A 17,201-nucleotide genomic window follows, 5' to 3' on the forward strand; every position below is an offset into this window, starting at 1 on the left:
CGTCTGTGTGCAGTTAGTACTGTTCTGCCAGCTTTCCTTCTCTCGTTTTGCTTCCTTTCAATTTCTGTTTTTTCAAAAGAAAGACCCGGTCACTGTTTTTGTTCTGCAACTTTATTTTTTAGAGCAGAATTTCAATTTCTGACATTTTGCCACCTTGCAGAGCAGGCCCAGTTCTAGAGGGTGGGCCGGGTGGGCCCGGCCCACCCAAAGATGAGCCTGGCCCACCCAAACAGGAGCCTTGGCCCTCGCAGTGAGGGATTGAAGGCAGGCGTGCAACGCACAGGTCGTGTGTGTCAGCCCGGGGAGACAGCTTCCCGGGCGCGCACACACAGACAGACAGTTTAAGATTATCGCAGCCGCACCAAAGTACTTAACAGGTCTTTAAAAGACCATTAGCATGTTAACTAGGCTTTGTTTACTTTTTTCACCCCTTCATCTCTGCATGGTGAAAGGGGACAAATCCTTTCTTTGACAACGGCAACCTTTGGTAACCTTTGCCTACTGTCCTGCTGCGTTGATATTTCTTTTTCTATGCAGCGCAGGGGAAAAGTGGTCTGTTTATTCCTAGTCACCCCCTGACCCCTGCAGCTGCTTATCACATAAGGCTGTGACACAAAGTATGACTAATGGAGTAGGTAAGAGAATGTGTTACAAAAAAAATTATTTTTAAAATCTGCACAGGCCCAGCAGGACACATACTTCGTATGTGCTTCATTTAAACAGTTTTTATCATTTCATCATAGCTGATGCTGGTCAACAATAAAACAATACAAAATGGCAATGCCCAGATAAAGTTGGTGATTAATGATCTTGCTTTAGAGCAATCGTTTGTCTGTTAGTATTTTTTAAATGCAGACGCACTGTATTTTAAGTGGATAGCTCAGTGGGTTACTGCCTTTGTCACAGAGATCCTTGTGTTACTTCAGAAGTTACAATCCTAACAAAAGGCAGTGAACAATGAACTGCCACCAAAGAGCTGCAAACAAACATGAATGGTATAATTAGAACTTCGCTTTTTTGTTTTGTGATATTTGTGATATAGGTAGAGCTTCCCTAGTCTTTTCATTATTCTAATGTTGCTAAAAGGAGTATGTTTGGGCAGATATACATTTTTATCAGTAAAGCTGACCCCCATGGAATACTCTTTAAATCCTAAGGTTGTGTTTCCCCAGACCAAACCCTCTTAAAATATACTACCCACCAGAATGGATGACCTATGATTCCTACACCTTGTAATCCTCATTGGCTTATATGACATTCCCTGTAGACTGATTTACATACTTGCATGATTTATTGTCTCTGTAAGTGTGTGCGTGGTGTAAAGTACTGACACACACTACATTGATATGAGCAGCGTTATACAACAAATTAAATGCATATGAGAGAGGGGATACGTAAACATGAGGGGCGCTGGTGGAAGGTGCCAGTGAGGGAATCCGAGGAGGAGGTAGTGGGAGGGGCTATGGAGCGATGAGGGGCACTGTTGGAGGATGACAGTGAGGGAATCCGAGGAAGAGGTCATGGGGTGGAGGGGGAAGCTAGGGAGAGATGAGGGCACTGGTAGAGGGTGGTAGTGAGGGAGTCTAAGGAAAAGGTCATGAGGGGGATGGGCTACAGAGAGATGAGGGGCGCTGGTGGAGGGTGGCAGTGAGGGAATCCGAAGAGGAGGTCATGGGGTGGAGGGGGAGCTAGGGAGAGATGAGGGGCACCGGTGGATGGTGGTATTGAGGGAGTCTGATGAGGAGGTCATGAGGGGGAGGGGCTACAGAGAGACGAGGGGCACGGGGGGAGGGTGGCAGTGAGGGAATCCGAGGAGGAGGTCATAAAGGGGAGGGGCTATGGGGAGATGAGGGGCACTTGTGGCGTGTGGCAGTGAGGGAATCCGAGGAAGAGGTCAATAGGGGGGCATGGATGGATGAGGTACACTGTTGGAAGGTGGTAGTAAAGGTATTTATGGAGAAAGAGGTTTTTGGTGCAGCGCCAAAAAAGACTTTTGCATCAGCGCTGAAGCCGGCCCTGTCATGGCCTTTCTGTTTTTGTTTATTTAATTAGCAGTCGGGCCATAAGGGCCACTGTGGAACATACTTTAAAGTGCGTGCTAATTATATTTATTGCTCTATTCAATGTTTTAAGTATGAAGGTGATTTTACTAATGTTTTTACCGGGAGATGGTGGCTGGTATGGGGCTGGGGCCCACGGTCATCTGTGAGATAAGGTGCACTGGAGAGGAATAGTGGCTAATCAAGCTTGTAAAGGAGTGCGTTGAAGAGTCCGTGGTCAGGTGGCGGTAGTAATGAAGAGGGATTCTCACTGAAGTCTTGCACAGAGGGAGCCCGAGAAGTGTCACTTGCCTGATACTCCCACCTCAGAAACCTCCTCTTCCCATCAAAGGAACATTACATAGAAAAAACACTTTTTGTGAGTGATAACATTAAAAAGAGATTTGGAAAAGAGTGAGTTTTACTGGGCCTTGTAAAGAAGAGGTAAAGGAGGGCCCTGAAGCAGGCCTGCCTAGACATATATGCGACAAATCGAGCCCGCAGTGGCCCACCCAAATGCGCCCTTGGCCCACCCAATTAAAAATTCCTGGAGCCGGGCCTGTTGCAGAGTACTTCGTGACTCCCATATGGGACTCTGGCACCTCTACCCTTCCTGTGACTAGAGACGGTGTGTTGCGCAGTGGGAGAGTGGGCATCCCGCCTTCGGATCCTCAACCTATTACTGTGGCGGGTGTCCTACGGCGTTCTCGCTCCTAACTGCAACTCTTTTTGGTGGGCTGCCGAATGCATGCTTCGCCTCGCGCTCGCAACTTCTCACCTGTGCAGGGCAGCCACAGCAGTCCGCCATCTGCGCCTCTCTCGACCCTCGTCACCTCAACCTTCCTGCGGACACCACAGGTACTTTTTCACTGAGTCTCGGTGCGCCTCCGCACCAGCGGACGTGAACTCCTGCAGCGGCTGGCTCGTGCTCCGCTTTACTCACTCTTCGCCGGGGTCCCTGGGTATGTCCGCTAATGGACCATCTTCGCCCTCCACATTTCATGGTCCGCCGCAGTCCCTCCTGCCTGTCAGCCCCGGAGCAAAGCATTTCTTCCAGGGCTCAATTGTGCCTGATTAGGCTGTGATGATTCCACCAGGCCTCCGATATGGCTCTTAGTGTTCTCTGCTTTCGGAGGGGATTTTGGCTTTGCAGCAACCGCTACATGCCGAGCCTCAGCTTATTCGGGCATTTCAATATATTGCCAGCCTCTGAACAAGGGTGTACAGGCAGGATATTGGCAGATTGGAAGCCCGGGACACAGGAGCTTCACAGACGTGAGCCCATCTTGCTTGTGTGCCCCCTAGCGCCCCTCCAACCTCTTCAAAGACTTAATTGATAGGAGGGAGTTCTTGGATAAGACTAACTGGATAAACACGAGATCCAGTACTTATTAAAAATACCTTGGTGTTGCCAGAATATTACCTTTATTCAGTGGTACACCAGGTATATCTAAAAACAATTGTGAATGGGTGTAGTGAGGACAATGGCTCAAACCCATTCCTTATCTGCCAACATGTTTCTGGGCAATCATAGTAGCCAAACGGGTCTGGGGCATTCTTCAGGGCCTGAGGATCCTTTCCAGAACTGACGAGATCATGCACATACATAGACATGACAAAGAGCATCTCATATGCACTGTGACCACCTAATACTTATGTAGGCAAATAATTTAATGCTCTGTAACATTGATACAGATTATGTAGCCCCCTCAGTCCTGTACCTAATGCCTTAGCATTTAAGTGCAGTGTTGGTACACTTTATTACCCCATTTAATTCCGGAGAAATGGATGCGAGTATTGTAGACATACTCCCAGATCACACATAGTATCCCTGAATGCTTTGAGGCAAATGCAGGACCATTGTCTGCATAACCAAAGTTATGAACTGCATTAATTGCTACTAAGCATTTCAACTTTTTTATGACCCCTTGAACATCAGCAATTTTTTGTGGCCAAACCCACAGGAAATTGAAGCATGCATCAATACCAATTAATATCAATTTACATTGATTAACTGATATGATTGGGCCGGATGATTGAGGAAAATTACCCCTAAAAGACGACTGGAGATAATAGGAGGAGAATGTTTTATTTGTTGGCAAATATTACATTGACAGACACAATTTTTAGTTTGTTTAGGTAAATATGGCCATCAATATCTTTCCTACATCATGGCTACTGTGGCAGTCACTATCTAACCCCATGTAACCTGGATACTGAAAAAAAAAAAGGAAGGATACTGTGAGGTCAGACTTATCCAAAAACACTCACGCCACAATTAAATAATTAATTTCCACTAGGAATATATATATTATCACTTTGTCAACTAAAATATTTGCATTCTTGAAAAAATCCTTTTAGTAGTATAGTTCCTTCTGATCTGGAGGAATTGACCAAAAGGAAGGTTTTCCTTCAAAGTTCATGGACGCCCACTCAAGAAATGTAATGGAGTAATTTGATTTGTGGGTTTGGTGTATAAGCGGACACCTAATTTGCCTTCCATTGCATAGATCTAAAGGTTGAGGAATTTCACTTTATTTGAATCACACATGATTGTGAATCTCAAATCCTCAGTCCTATGGTTCAACACTTCATAGAACATCACCATGCTTAACTGTGGCCCAGTCCAAATTATAATGACATTGTCATTGTAACAAGAACATTTTTAAATGCATGATTTGAAAGGGTTGTCAATGCCATAATACCACTTCTTTTTCTGGTGCGAAAGCTGCGCGTAAGCAACACAAGCATTGGTGATGGTCCTGGGTGTATACTCCCTACACTCCCTGACCCCAATCACAGTCTAAGCAGGCAGGACCACCTCTTTATGGAGAGTTTTTCTTTTCTTATTTCTTTTATGTGTTGACCACTGGCGGCGATCCCCTGTGAGCTACACTGGGATACCCTGACACCAGATGGTTGGACACCCCACCCCTTTCTCCTCTCTAAGGGAAGAGAGTGAGAAACGAAGACAAACAGCATGTGAAGACCCAGAAGTACCTGGTTTTGTCCCATCTGACACACACTTGCATATTACAACACTGTTATTGATAATAAAAGCCTCTAGACCTTACAATGCTGTCCCTGTCTGCTTCCCCACCACGTCACACGTGGTGTCAGAAGTGGGATTCAACGCTACCCAACTGGCCAGAATGGAGAATCTAATCCAGCAATGGATACGCGGACAGGAGAAGCGGGAATGGGCTGAGGAGAAGCAAATTACCTCTGCCGAAGCCGACAGGGAATGGCTCAGGGCCTCCATGACAAACCAGGCAGAGAATATGTAGAAAGTGGCAGACGACCACCTACAGCTAACCGCTCAGCTACAGACTCGCACCGGAACCGGGCCAAACGTGTCATTGCAGAAGTATGTGCCGGGGGAGGATCCTGAGATTTTGTTACTGAATTTTGAAAGGGCTGCCAGGGCCTGAGGGTGGCCAGAGGCCAAGTGGCCTTTTTTCTTGGCCCCACTCCTCACCGGAGAAGCACAGGCCGCCTATCAGGTGGCGTATGCGATTGGCAACACACCCTATCAGGAAATAAAGGACATCATACTAGACCATTTAGGTGTGGACTCCGAAGCGTACCGAATGACAGGGGAACACAGGCGGACAACCCAAAGACTCTGTACTTCAAGCTAAAGATCGCCGCTGACAAGTGGTTAAAACCAGAAAGCAACACAAAAGAAGAGATCATGTCCCTAATTTATTTAGAGCAGTATATCAAAACCCTTCCCTACCCCATTCAGCGTTGGCTAAAACAGCACACCCACCTGGCGGTGGAGTAGGCAGTGGACATGGCTACCTCTTTCTATAGAGCACAACCCCGTTCCCTGCCGTGGGACTGTGACAAACTCTCATGACCACCTGGCGGTCCTAGAAAACCTGATAGGAAACCCTTGAAGCCTGTACCTGAGCCTATGCGGACCCGCCACCTTCATCCAGATCCTATCCCTACTAAAGGTCCACAATACTTTGAGTGCGGGGAATGGGGGCATATCGCTCAGAACTGTCACCACAAGGAACCTCAGTACGAACCAATGGACATAGGCCATTGGTTCGTACTCGATTTTGTACACCGAGGAAATGGGACTCAGTTTCTATGTGAGTGTGATGGTAAAAGGGGTAAGGGCGAATGCATTATTGGATTCCGGCTGTCACCAGATGGTCATCCTTCAGTCAGTGATAGGGCCAACACCTGTCCTACCCAGAGAACACGTCCTCATTTGGTCTGTTCATGGGGACATCAGAGTCTAACCATTGATACAGTTGCCTATTTCCCTGCCAAACTGTCAAACCCTCCAGGCCAGAATTGGGGTTTTACCCACTCTTCCTGAACAGCTGATAATAGGGCAGGATAACCCCTTTTTTTGTCTTTGATAAGAGACAGGGTCTTGATCCCTAAACCCCCTAACGCTGCTCGCCCAAGCTTCCTCACCCAAGCTCCCTGGCTTTCGGACAAGATCTTCAGGTTCACTGAAAAAAACGACCCCACACTTAGGGCAGCCTGGGGTCAGGCACAACAGACACCACCCACTATACACTCAGTCTTCCCCTTCTTTCAGATCACCAAAGACCTCCTGTATAGGATAGGAAAGCATGATGACCCTCCCCAACTGGTTGTACAACAAGCCTTCTGGGATCAAGTATTATTATTTGCGCATTCACATCTGCTGGCAGGACACAGGGGTGCACAAAAGACCATTCAGCTGTTGCTGCAACATTTATACTGGGCAGGCATCTTCTCACATGTCACCAGATTCTGTCACGAATGCAAAGTATGTCAAAAAAGAAAAAAAACACAACCCCCCTGCTGTTCCCCTTCAACCGCTTCCAATTGTAGGTAAGCCGTTTGAGAGATTTGGCATGGATCTGATAGGGCCAGTACCTAGAACCAAGCAGGGTAACCTCTATGCCTTGGTCATTGTAATTTATGCCACAACTTACCCCGAGGCTTTCCCCTTGTGTACTCCCACCACCCGAAAGATCAGGGACAAATTGTTGGAACTGTTTTCCTGTGTTGGTTTCCCACGTGAGATACTCACAGACCAAGGAACCCCCTTCATCTCCAAACTGATGGCCCAGATATGCAAATCCCTTGACATATCGCACATTAACACGTCCGTTTATCACCCCCAAACCGACAGACTGTGCGAACGCTACAATGCTACACTAAAGTTGACCCTAAAAAAGTTATTGAGCGCTGAGGGGAAAGAATGGGACAAACTACTCCCTTTAGCACTCTATGTTGTCCGAAACAAGACTCAAACCAGTCTCGGCTGCTCCCCAGTCAAACTCCTTTATAGCCGGGAGCCGCGTAGTTTATTGGAGATAACCAAGGAAGCCTGGGAACATGAAACACAAGAGGAAAGCAGTTCCTTCCTTGAGTACACCCAAAGCCTACGCACCCGGCTACAGAAATTGAGGGAATGGGCTGTTGCAAACCGAGAGCGGGCCCAGTCCAAGCAACAACTGCTATACAACAAGGTAAAGAAGTGGGTACAGTTAAAAGTGGGGGCTTGGGCCCTGGCCTCGACGCCGTCCTCATTGTAAAAGGTCAAAAACGGTTGGTAGAGCCTGTTCAAGGTTGTAACCAAAGTGGGCCTGACATCCTACCACCTGCAGATCACGCCCAAACGCACCCAGTTGTACCACATCAACCTCTTTAAAAAATGGCTGGGTCTGGGGGGACATTGAGGAAGACCTCACAGAAATATTGGGGTGGGAAGTCCCTCATGACCCACATCACGCACTCTTGGGCATTACAGATGGGTTGGATGAGTCCAGAAATGAAAAATTGTTCTTCTCTAGGGCGATGGTGGTGGCCAAGAGGGACATAGCTGCATCCTGGAAACACCCTGATCCCCCGTGCGTAGGGCTATGGCGCAAAGGGGTTCACTGGTGCACCACACAAGAGAAAATCATGTATGAGGCACGCGGTTGTCCCAAAAAATACTGTAGGGTGTGGGGAAAACGGTTGGGGGGATGATATAGACCTGCAGAGACTGTTCATTTGTGTTTTATTTTGTATCCTATCGGCTCCGACCTGTGAAAGAGGTGAGCCGCTAAATATGATCCTTTCTTCTCCTTGTAAAGTGATGACTGGCTGGTATTGTTTGTCTGAAAACAATAAAAATGGGTTTATCAAAAAAAAAAAAAAAGAAATGGCTGGGCCCTCTTCCAAAGGGCTTGCACACCATTGTCCCCCTCGTTACCCATTATACCACCCTACACCAACTGGTTGTCAACCCCGACCTATCCCAGACTCAGAAAGACACCCTCTAGGACATCCTACATCCTTTTTTCCCTTGTTTTCAGACCTTCCGGGCAGGACTTCTTTGGCAGAACACGCCATCCTTACACAACCCGGACAAGTGGTAAAACAAAAGCCCTATTGCCTTCCTGCAGCCCGGAGAAAGGCCATAAGCCAATAGGTCGAGAGTATGCTCACCTTGGGCGTTATAAAGCCGTCCCAAAGTGAGTGGTCATCTCCAATAGTATTAGTGCCAAAACCGGACAGTTCAGTCCGTTTTTGCATCGATTTCAGCCTAGACCTCACAAAGGGATATTGGCAGGTGCCTCGGAGAGCCCAAGATCAAGAAAAACCACCTTCTCAACCCCCACAGGACAGTATGAATTCACAATACTGCCTTTTGGCCTACATGGTGCACCTGCCACCTTCCCGAGACTCATGAACAGGGTACTAGCCAAACGGGTGTAGATAAGGACCGTGTGGGGGAGGGACGCCGTGATCACAAAACCCAGCGTAGGTGGAGGGAGGTGAATGCCTGAGAGACATTCATGCTGGCGCATAAGCGACCCAAGCACTGGTGCTGGTCCTGGGTGTATACTCCCTACACTCCCTGACCCCAATCACAGTCTAAGCAGACAGGACCCCCTCCTTATGGAGTGTTTTTCTTTTCTTATTTCTTTTATGTGTTGACCACTGGCGGCGATCCTCTGTGAGCTACACTGGGAGAACCTGACACCAGACGGTTGGAGGCGCCACCCCATTCTCCTCTCTGAGGGAAGAGAGTGAGAAACAAAGACAAACACCACGTGAAGACCCTGAAGAACCTGGTTTTGTCCCATCTGGCACAAACTTGCATATTACAACCCTGTTATTGATAATAAAAGCCTCTATCCCTTCCAACGCTGTCCCTGTTTGTTTGCTTCTCCACCACGTCACAATTGAACACATGCATGATGTTATGAATAAACATGAGCGCTCTGGCATGGTCAGTGATTGCCTGTCATGTGTAACACGGCACACAGGTTTTTTTTAATAATCAACTTTATTGGATTTGTAACAACATGGAAATTCATTGGCAGCAGATGATTAATCACTGAGATAGGCACGACACTGTATTCAGTTGACAAGACAAGGGGCGGCCCATCAGGGTTGGCCATGGCAGTCCATACAGTAAATACAATTGTATATAAAATAAAATGAAGGCAGATCATCATAGTAGTAGCATATTAAGCCATTTACCCCACACTTTACTAAATAATTCAGGGCATCCCCGGGCTTCAAATAGGGCTTCCTTCTGGATCCCACACCAGTCCACTCCCCTCCTCCATCCCCGTACAGTAGGTGCCTTAGCCTGGGATCAGTGCGCCACTATGTCTCTTTTGGCCACCGCCACGCCTGTCCCCAAAATGCGATTATCCGCCCTAGAGCCATCCAAGCCGTCAAACACCCCCAGCAGCAGGCGTATCGGGTCGTGGGGAACCTCCCATCCCAGGGCCTGCGTGAGTTCACGCTCCACCCCTCTCCAGAACGGCACCAAAGCCAGACAACACCATACCATGTGATAGAAATCAGCTGGGGCGGAGTCACATCGCGAGCACGCTGGGGAGGATCTCATCTGGGCCTGGAAAAGATGTGTCGGGTGAGGTATGCAGCATGAAGGGCACACAGTTTTTTAAAACGTTTGATATTCTTCTGAGTATGTCAGTGCCAGTATTTTATGATGGGTGCCCATTATGCCAAGAATTACCACCACTCCCAGTACCAGTCTCACAGGTGAGTGTCACACTAAGAATGGAGTTCAGTATGCCAGTATTTTGGCATGGGTGTCTAAGCCAAGAATTACCTTAAGTATTCCAGGGCAAATAGCAGATTTGCAAGCATGACACCCTATTCTCACTCTTGCACACTTACATCCACTCACACTCATTTTCACATACTCACTTATCATTAATTTTCATTCACTTGCACTCACTCATTCACACTCTTACTCGTTTGCACTCATGCATTCATATTCTGACTCACTCGTATTTTTTCATTCCCTCATACTTGCACTCACTCATATTCAAAATCCTTCATTTGGCTCTCTCATTTATTTACACTCACTTTCACTGATATTCATCCTTACACTCACTCACACTTTCCAACTCACACTTTCACCAACTCTTATTTTCACTTATTCTAATTCACTCCAACTCATTCTTCTTTACAGATTCCCTGACTATCACGCCCTCACACTTATTCTCACTCACACTCCCTAACACTTTGTAGCAACCTAGTAGTTATGTTGGATTGTAATGTATAGAATGTAGAATGTATGACACAGTAGAATGTATTGAGTCTAGGGTAGAATGCTCGGTCAGTAGAGCAGAGTTGTTCTCAGAGGAGCAGCAGCACCCTTATTGTACCATCTTGATTCTTATTGAATAAAGAAGATTTACAATCAATTGTTGCCTGGAGCAGTTACTACACACTTCTCACACTCATTCATTGTCAGTCATCCACTCTCACTTGCTGTCCCTCTTACTGTTTTGTCTTAGTAGTTCTCACCACTCCACTTATACTCCTGCTGTTCTTTGTTTCCCACCCTCCCCACTCATGTTGCTTGCCCCCTCCCCGCCTACCCCCAAGTTACCCTTGCGCTGTTTTTAGGTACAATCATGGCTTAAAGGAGAAAAAAAACACTATGACTTGATCAATGCTTGCCGCGTATAAGCACTAAAAAAAAAACTTTAGGTTGTGCTAAGTAAAAAACATTGACAAAGCCAATAGAGCTCACATAGGCGCAACATATTGGTTTTGCCAATTTTGTTTTACTTACCTCAGCTGGCATTGGTCTTATCCTGCTGTTTAATTTTTTATTACGCTAAATAGTCAATAATGCAACAATATTTAGAGTACCTGCGTGCTCCTGAGACGTGCCAGTACTCTCCTATTTAAACTTGTTACAGCTGCGCTGAGAAGTGCGGTTACTCTCCATTTCAAATGAAAGAAGTGCAGGTACTGAGCACTGGATAATATATGCCAACTTAAAGCACATTCAGTAATTAACTGACTATTTGCTTTGCTGGTCCCGACTTCTACGTTAATTTTCTACCGGTATATACTCCTCTTTCTGACGGTTACACTCGGGTCCCTTCTCCACAGATACCACTTATTCAAATAACTCCACCGACACAGCCTGGAGTGCCGGTCCACGTGCGGCTGGAGATAACTTCTGCTCTTCCGGGGCAAAAGGGCGTTTCTGCCAGGGGCGGGTGGGTTGTTTATCCCTGAGCGGAACAGTTCTTTTTAACCAATCAGAAGGTTTGTTGGGTCACACAGTCGTCAAAACCCTCCTTGTACCGCCCCCTAGCCTGTCAATCAACGTGAATTCGCTTTCCGATTGCTTGTCCGCGCTATCGTGTATTGTTGTCAGTTTGAGCTGCTCATGTTTTTTAGCGCGGTCTAGTTGTAAGTAAAAGATAGCCAGCCGGATTTGAAGATCTTCAAAGCGGAAGGTAAGACCCAGTACTATAGGCTTCAACCCTCTTTCTTTTACGTTGAATGCGATGTGTGGGCTCATTTGAGGCTTCAGTGTCCTAGTCTTCTGGTGTATGGATTTTTGGAGAGCTGGATGATCAAGATGGCAACACTCTGTTCCATCAAATGCTAGTTATGGTAAACAAAAAATAGTGCAGGAAGTCATAAGCAGCAGGTGGAGTTCGGTCCAACGTGAATGTAGAAGACAGAATTTATGCAGTGATTTTTTTAACTAATCCTGCTCCCAAAGAAATTTAGAACGAGCAGAATGCAAAATAAAGCTGTTCTGGGTTACTATCTTAATCACAGGCAAGCTGCGTCTTACAGTTCCGCTGCATTTCGGTACATCGCTTAAAAGAAGTGTTTAAAACCTTGCGATAAAAGATAATTTTGGGATAATAGCTCTGAAAGTCAGCAGATATACCAAATACCCGAACTGCTGCATACATAATATAATTTTTAGTATAGTAGGTTTTAAAACGGTATTACCAAAAACGGTTAGCACCACAGTCTATTCTGGGAGCAGCTGCCTTGTTTCAGTTAAGATGCACCAAGTTTATTCTTTTAATTTATTTTTAAAGAGTATTGTGTAGCGCGAACATGACACGGGTATCAGACCGCTGAACAATACAACTAATTACAACTTACACAATATTCACGTCTAGACCAAAGATCGCCGGAAAAACTGTTGTGAGATATAGTAATAATCGTTGGCAAAGACAATAAGTTTTATGTGCTCTGCCAAAATTCTGTTGGTTTTGTCTATATTTTTGTATTGCTGTGCACCATAGCTTAAAGCAAAGGGCAAAAAAGCGCTGGCTGGGTAACGGCTCTTTTTTTCCTTAACTTTAAGCCACGTTGCACAGCTGTATGCGCTGCTTTGCAACATATCTAAACAAGCATTGGCATAGCCAATAGGTATCGCTTTTGGAACCTTATAAGTATTTAGTTATGCAGCACAATATCCTTGGTGCAACAACATCAACTGTTGCATGGCTAAACACTTATAAGGTCCCAAAAGCAAGACCTATTGGCTATGCTTGTTCTGTTAGGGGTAAGATAGGTAAATCCTGCCAGTAGGGGGGCAAATTTAAACCTCATTTTGTAGGGAATGACACAAGGAATGTCAATGACTTGGAGAAAAGAAGATTTCCAGTAAGTGATCGAGCCGGTGTGGCTGCCGACTAAGAAATGTGTGACCTGGGTTCGGGAAGAGGCCACATTGTGGGCCTTGCATTCAACATCTTGTGTAGGAGCTGCAAGGTTTGCTGCCACAGACATAAACTGGCACCATCTGTATACACTTCTCGTCCACGAGGTCAGCTTTCACATGGAGAGTCGTTAACCTTGAAACCTTAAAGCAGATAAGATATTTACTTGGAAGCCAGTAAAAAATGTACGCGGAGGCAAAATAATAAAAAAGAAAAGCTGTAAAACTCACCTTCAGTGTTTTGTAGCCCCTGCCTACGATTTAAACAAGCCCACGAGTGATGCACGTGAGCAGCCCACCTCTCTTTCCTTCTTTCATTTAGTTGCTTCCCTTTGAAATGGATCCAACAAGCATTGGCTGTGGGACGCTTGTAATAAGAGAAGCTGATGAGGAGGGAGTGGGAGAAGGGAGGGGATTCACGCGCTGTAAGGCTTAATGAGCCATTACAGAAAGCCAGATGGCCCGTGCACGTCCACACACGCGTAACCGCACGCTGGAGGCTGGCAAAAGCCTTTTGGGTAGCAGTTTGAAAACCCAGTTACTAAATGTCTCGCCATCGCAGCCCATGCGCTAGCTCAGGCAAGACCTAAAAAGCATTGACAAAGCCAATAGATCTTGCATAGGTGAAATGCTATTGCTAATGCTTGTTCCTCAACGTAGGTACTACACGTATATTGTAACACAGCACATTAATAAGGTGCACTTGTTACAGTACGGCACCCTGACTGTAACTCTGTATTCGGCCCAGCACTGTGGCTGGCTTTAAGACTGTGCCTGACTATAGGACTGTGCACAGACTGTATCACTGCATACTTGCTGTACCACTGTAGAACAATTGTAGCACTGCATGCAGAATGTAACTCTGTACATAGACCTACAATGGGGTCTGACTTTAACACTGCACACTGGCTGTACTGCTGCTTTCTAGCTGCACACTACTATTAGAATTGTGCACAGACTAGTACTGAATATTTGCTGTTGCACTATATGCTATAGCGCACTAAAACTGTTTGTGGTACTAAACAGTAATTGGAGTACTGCATTTTGCCTGTTGCACTTCAAAATGATCGCCCTTTGGAGCAACAATGCACACTATCTGCAACACTGTCCGATGTTTGCGACACTGCTCACTACCAATGGCACTATTACCTCTACGTCCCTCGTCCTCGACCCAGTCATAACTAATAAGGTATATTCCCCTGACAGGAAACGCTTTTAAGCTCCACCCACCCTCCTGGCCGTGGCTATGATTACATAGCCAGCAGAAAGAACTATCTGTTTTGTTTCCTGTCAGTTTACATGGCGGGGGATCCTGTAGTATTTGCTGGGCACATATCTTGTTGCTGGATGCCCTTTCGTTTCCTCCTTTGCTGGGCTCTGGGGGTGCTTTTGGGCCTTTGAGGGAACAGCTGCAGTTGGGTCCCGTTGCCTCCTGGACTCTGTAAGTGACACACTTGTCAGACCCCGGTTGTCTTCAGTTTCTTCTCCTTTACTTCTTGGTGGTTTCCTGTTCGTGTTGCCGCCACCCTGGGGCGTCTGTTTGACCGACTGCGTTTTGGACGCGGTACGGTTTTAATTTATTTCTGCTGGTTGTTGAGCATACTATCTATTTATTTATTTATTTATTTATTGAGCTTATAAAGTGCGACAGCTACCCGAAAGGGTTTCCCGGCGCTAGAAAATAGCAGCAAGCATTAGGCACAAGAGAGACACAGTTACTGGTTAAAAAGCCAGGTCTTAACGGCTTTACGGAAACGAGCATAGCAGACCTCCGAGTGAATATCTAAAGGAAGGGAGTTCCATAGCTTGGGCCCTAAGCAGGCAAAAGACCTGCCGCCCATTCTGGACAGTCTGAACTTGGGCACAGTATAAAGCATTGAGAGGAGGAGCGAAGTGAACGAGAAGAGTGTTTTGACTTGTTCCTGATCCACTCCACTGTGGCTGGGAGTGGTGGGGTTCGGGTCCTGCTGCCACTGCCTATTTTAGGCCGGTCTGGCTCCCGCTGTTCTTTGCAGCAGCGAGAGCTGTGTTCCTGTTGTTTTGGTTATTTGAGGGAGGCGCACAGTCAATGGCTTCCCTTGGGGCTGCTGGTATCATCCTCCCCTGTTGATCCTGTCTTTGTGATGGGGATGCAAGGGGGGAGCTACGGAGGGGCCGATGAGTCCTGAACCGCCCGAGTGGAGGCGAGGCAGGTTGGGCAGTCTCGCTGGATGCGGGCTGTTCCAAGGCCCGCTTCTCCAGTACAGCGAGTGCTCCTTCCGTTGCATGGTGGCCGGGAAATTCCTTTTTTTCACAGTGCAGTTGGCCACGCCCCTTCATTTCTTTCATTCTTCAGGGTCAGCTGATGACTGAATGAATTGCCTGAGTCATTACAGTTGCTGGAACTGGCGTAGACTGCTTCTACACCGTAATTTGCATCCAAGGGGGGGGGAAACTTTTCTCTTTGTTGCTACTGACTCAGTTGCTGTTTGGCATTATGGTGAAGCATCATCAGAAGTGCAGGCATGTTTCTCCTGTGTCTTCTACAGCCTCTCTAGGGTACAGTGTGTATTCCACCCCTCCTGTGAAGCAGGCCAAGCTGGATGATGACGTGCGTTTGACAAGGCTGATTTTGGCGATCATGTCTGATTTGAAGTCTTCCAAGAAGTCTGCTGATATGCTTTCTGGTGGGAGTCATTGCCCCTAATGTGATTTCTCCGGCTCTGTTGGTTCCTCCATGTGTGCAGTGGACCTTAAAGGGAAATATATTTCCAAGGATATGTTGCTGGACACTCTATCTCATGTCAGTGAAAATATGGATTCCCCCGATGAGGCGGTTTTCAGCACTTGCAGGGATGTGGTGTTGCCACAGTTTCAGAAGAAGGCAACTAAGTCTCTGCCTATTCATCCTTTTGTAATGGACGTCCTGTTGAAGGAATGGAAGGATCCATGTCACATTATGATGCCTCGCTTCATGTCAAAACTCTACCCCTTGCAGAACATGGAGGATACCATTCCTGAGACTGTTCATGTGGATTCGATTGTGGCCAGTTTAGTGGGACGTCCTTCCATTGCTGATGATAATGTCCTCCAAGATGGGATGGATAAGAAGATTGACTATTCTGGATCACATCTCGCCATCCGGTCTGGGGTGTATGGGGCTTATGTCGCTCAGTCTTGTTTGTCCGACTTTAAGACCTTATTTTCCACCATGCAGGATGGGATCAGTTGTCCTGACTTGCTTGAATCCATGGAATGTCAGGCTGAGTTCCTATCAGATATTGCCTTTGACTCTGTGCATGCTTCAGCCATGTCGTGTGGTGCGTCCATTGCTGCCCGACGTATCTTATTGCTGAAAGGTTGGAACACTGATGCGGCTCAGTGCTTCATGAGTTTACGTTTACTGTTCACTGGTCCTCGTATTTTGGGAAAGTCCTTGAAGAGAAGCTGCACAAGGTGTTCAAAGAACGGAAGCATTTCTTGTCCTTCCGCATCAGCAACGTTGTAAGGATTCGTTCTATAACAATGCTAAATCTTTGTCAGCCTTCTCCTCTGCAAAAACCTCGTTTCCGGAAACAGAAAAACACTGGGAAAGGGTTCCAGCGGTGGTTTCAGGCGAAACCCCTTCCTAAGGTGGGACCTGAAATTCAGCTTTCCTTACTATGCTGACTTCCAGGTTGTTCCGTCTGGAGTGCTATCAAATGTTGGTGGTAAATTGTGCCTTTTTTCAGTGACTAGGTGTCTCTCGACGTCAGAACAGTGGGCCCGGGATGTCCTGGAACGAAGTTACTGGATCGATTTCACCAGCATCGAGCAGGGTGCAGACTCCGGTCCCCAAGGAAGTGTCTCATTGTCAGGCTCTGTTGGATGGTGTTTAGTCTCTGTTTCTGAAGAAGGCGATTGTACCTGTTCCCTGGTTAAAATGGGGTCAGGGGACTTATTCTGTAATATTTCTTGTTCTGAAGGTCACAGGGGGCTTTCGGATTGTAACTAACCTCCGACCTTTGAACAAGTTTGTCCGGAAAATTCCTTTCAAGACAGAGGCCCTGTTGAAAATCCTGAGTGGGGTGCCTCTGCTGATACACTCAACTCACTCCGGATTAATCCCCAAACGCAGAACTGCTCATAATTTAAGACGACTTGCACATCTGTGGCATTGCACACCAATAGAAACTGAGGATTGCGCTTTGCCGCTGCTCGAT

General features: G+C 46.7%; 1 protein-coding gene across 1 annotated transcript in view; it reads left to right on the top strand.

Annotated features, from left to right (window-relative positions):
* Positions 1-11,655: 11,655 nt before the first annotated feature.
* The window catches only part of SETDB2 (SET domain bifurcated histone lysine methyltransferase 2), a 545,734-nt gene continuing 540,188 nt past the window's right edge, over positions 11,656-17,201 (top strand). Inside the window, exon 1 of the mRNA XM_078657342.1 lies at positions 11,656-11,788. The gene's annotated coding sequence lies outside the window, so the exon portion shown is untranslated. The remainder of the gene's footprint in view (positions 11,789-17,201) is intronic.

Source organism: Lissotriton helveticus, chromosome 8 (genome assembly GCF_964261635.1).
Source record: "Lissotriton helveticus chromosome 8, aLisHel1.1, whole genome shotgun sequence".
Taxonomy (NCBI): Eukaryota; Metazoa; Chordata; class Amphibia; order Caudata; family Salamandridae; genus Lissotriton; species Lissotriton helveticus.